General features: G+C 30.4%; 1 protein-coding gene across 1 annotated transcript in view; it reads left to right on the forward strand.

The window, feature by feature from the left end:
* The window catches only part of LOC117170513 (tachykinin-like peptides receptor 99D), a 108,933-nt gene extending 105,899 nt beyond the window's left edge, over positions 1-3,034 (forward strand). The window contains exon 5 of the mRNA XM_033357286.1: positions 2,324-3,034. The gene's annotated coding sequence lies outside the window, so the exon portion shown is untranslated. The remainder of the gene's footprint in view (positions 1-2,323) is intronic.
* Positions 3,035-3,566: the final 532 nt, after the last annotated feature.

The raw sequence follows: 3,566 nt of genomic DNA on the forward strand, positions 1-3,566 counted from the left end.
ATATACTTATTTTCCGATTTCTGTAAGAAATCAATAATTTAAAGAAATTTTAATTGTTTAAATAATTATAAATTAGTTTTAAAATTATTAAAAATTAGAAACTTATTCAGTCATAATTATTTTCGCAAAATGGATTTTTTATGTGCTATAATTTTATCGGGTTAAAAATTATTACCGATTCTGATTTCATGAAGTATTCTGAAAGTGGGCACGGGTTAATATTATTTGATTTCCCTTGAATTCGGAAATAATTTTTTTGGAAATTTAAACCAAACAGAAAATTAACAAAAGTATTTCATACAAAAATGTTATAATATAAATTAGTGCCACTCTAATCGTTTTCTTGCATTAATCATTTTGGAAAAAGTTTTATTCCTTTGACTAATTTTATTTTGACAAACGCTTGACATCTTTAATTGTATTTTCTCTCATTTTCTACTCACTACTAACTCCTTAGGATATTGATATTACTAAATTATTAATCGTGTTCAATTCTGGTACAAAGAGATCAATGCCTTTTCGAACTGTCTGAAGAATTTCATCCATAATGAATTAATTAAAAATCGGAGGAAAACTAAACATTTATTTTTACATTTAGAAAAGAAAATCGATTTTCTATAAGAAATTGTATAATTTTTAAATAATGTTAAATAATTTTTGGTCGATTTCTGCAATTAAAGAATTTTTTTGTTTAAATTTGGCATAGGTATTTCGATCGTTCAAAATCCATTCACGGAGATATAAAAAGTCCTAAAAAACATAAAATCTATTTAATAAATCATTTCTATATCTAAATCAGTTATAAAACTTGTCATTCTTGTTTGAATTCTGGTACAAATGAACATTAATTATACTATAATATGTCTAGCATAATGACATTTGTTATTTAAATTTGACATGAGGAATCTTCAATTTGTTCAGACAATCATACTTTATTCTAGACAATTATTTCAAAAATATTTTATTTTTATAGATTCAACCAAAAAAATATTTTACCTTTAAAGTTTTAGTCTAATGTTTTATTATTTCTAGTTATTCTAATTTTGAAAAGAATAATTTTGCAGATGTAAAACGAAGAATTGTATTTTTAAATATTATATACTGAAAAAGAAAAAGAAAAGTTTTTCGAGCCTACAAAAAAGGGTTTCGTAGCCTATTAGAAGTTAATTGCGTCGATTGAACCCTCCCCCTATACCCTTCCTTCCCTTCACTTCACCCTTTACCTAAATTTTCTCAACTTCTTCAACCTTTACTTCCCCCTCGTTTCGCTTCTCCAACTGACACTTTCCTTAATTTCCTTCCCCAGTCCTCACTTCCCCGTCCCTACTACCCTCTTACTAATTGTTTGCCCTACGGCCCCTCGTTTCCCCTCAATTCTCCTACTTTCCCTTCTCTCAGTTCTTCCACTTGCCCTTCCTTTATTCCCCCTTACATATTTTACAAACCCTCTCCTTATTTCCCATCTCTTCCCCCACTTCCCCTGCCCCAATTCCTTATCATTTTTCCAGATTGTTATCCCTTTCTGTCCCCTACTTCACCTCCCCTAATATGCCTTTACTTTCCTACTAACCCTTCCACTAAATTCTTTTCCCTCATTTTCCGTCAAGCCCCAAATTTCCTACTCCTCATTTCACCTACTTTCCTTCCCTTATTTCCTTTACTCTCCCTCCTATTTACCTTTACCCTCACTTCCAGTTTACACATTCCTTATTTACCCTCAATTGCTCTCCACTCACGTCCTTATTCCTACTCCCCTCATATCCTATCACTGATCTACTTTCCCTCCCATCGTTTCCTATCATTTCCCCAGTTTTCACTTCCTTTATTTCCACTACTTCATGCCCTCTCATTTCCCACCACTTTCCCAACTTAGCCTCCCCTCACTGCCTATCACTTCAACTACTTTCGTTTCCCGAATTTCCTCTCAATTTCCCTTCCCTACCATCTCTCATTTTCTCTACTTCCCCTCCTATAATTTACCCCTACTTGACCTACTTCCCCTACCTTCTTTCTGCTTAATTTTCTTACTTCTCTCCCTCTCATTGTCTGTAATTCCCCTACTTACTCTCCTTTCATTTCACCTTTTTTACCCTCTCCTCACTTCCTCTACTTCACCTCTCCGAATTTCCACTACTTCCAATCTTCTCACTTCCCCTCACCCAACTTTCCTTCCATTCATTTCCCCTCTCCCTCTCCTTTCGGTCTACTTACTATACGTTTTTCATGAAAGTCAATCATTATCGGTGAAATTCTTAAAATAAAATAATATAGAATAAAATTTTCCTGATAAAAATTATTATTAATTTGTTTAAACTTTTTCCAGGCACAGTGCGTATTCCTCTTCACCTGCAATCGACGAGAAATGAAAATCGAGGCAGGAAATGGAGGTCGACAAATAATCGAGGACATGTATCCTGACAATTAGAAGATACATCGCAGCCACAACGAGTTCACACTTGGATATAATTCAAGATATCTTGGTTAATATCTTTCAAAATTCCACCATCAGCTTCAGAAATTTTACTGTTGGAATAAAAATAGAAACGAAGTCAAGTTCATCAACCTGCAATAATTAATTAATTGTTTCACTGATAATTCAAGCAAAAATAATAATAAACACTATTTTTAGATTTTAAAAAAAAAATTTGAAGAGTAACCCGGTCTGAGATTGTCAAAAAAGAAGTGGATAGGCCTTGAGTTTTTGGGTTGGGCGGGGGAGGTTCTTTAAAAAAATCTTATAGATAAAAACCGCTTTTTTACGACAGATAATGTATTTTTATTAATTGTAAGTCCTATTTTATTATTATTATTAACAATAATATACAGTATTTAAAAAAAAACTCGAAAAAAATTATGTAATACAAAAAACTGACATTTATGGATGGAACGAAAGAAACTGTAATGCCAAATAGCCAACTGCTCTTAAGAAAAAATGATACGAAAATCAGCATACGCCTTTAATGTTTTTCCTTTAATGAATTTCATATAAGTTTTCGCAATTATAGATTATATGATTATTAGAGAAAACAGTTATAGGATAATTAGAAAAAATCGGTGAATTAACTTGATATCTTTAAAATCGCTTGAGATTTCATTGAAATTCTTTAATAATTTATTTAAAAATATTTTTTATTTCATTAAAATCATTAAAAACTGGTTAAAATTAGTAGAAATTCCTTGAAATCTTTCAACTCCTTGTGTATTCCTTCAAAATATTTGAAATAATTGAAAGTTAGAAATTCTTAAAAGTCATTTAAAATCCCTTTAAAATAAAAAAGGTTAAATTCATTGCCCAAAGTTATCCAGAAATTTCTTAAAAAGTGTAAAATCCCCTAAAATCGTAGAAGCATTTGGAGGTTCTATAAAAATCCCTAAACATTGTGAAATTTTTTTAAATTCCTTAAAATCCATTGAAATCCATTTGAATATTTTTAAATCATTTAAAATCTTTAAAGTTTGTTGATTTGTATAAATTCCTTTAAAATACATTTATTTTATTCGCCAAAATTCTCTAGAAATTTGTTGAAATACCTCAAAATAATTTAAATCTTTGGAAATCGTTATAA

This window comes from Belonocnema kinseyi, chromosome 4, assembly GCF_010883055.1.
Source record: "Belonocnema kinseyi isolate 2016_QV_RU_SX_M_011 chromosome 4, B_treatae_v1, whole genome shotgun sequence".
Classification (NCBI taxonomy): domain Eukaryota; kingdom Metazoa; phylum Arthropoda; class Insecta; order Hymenoptera; family Cynipidae; genus Belonocnema; species Belonocnema kinseyi.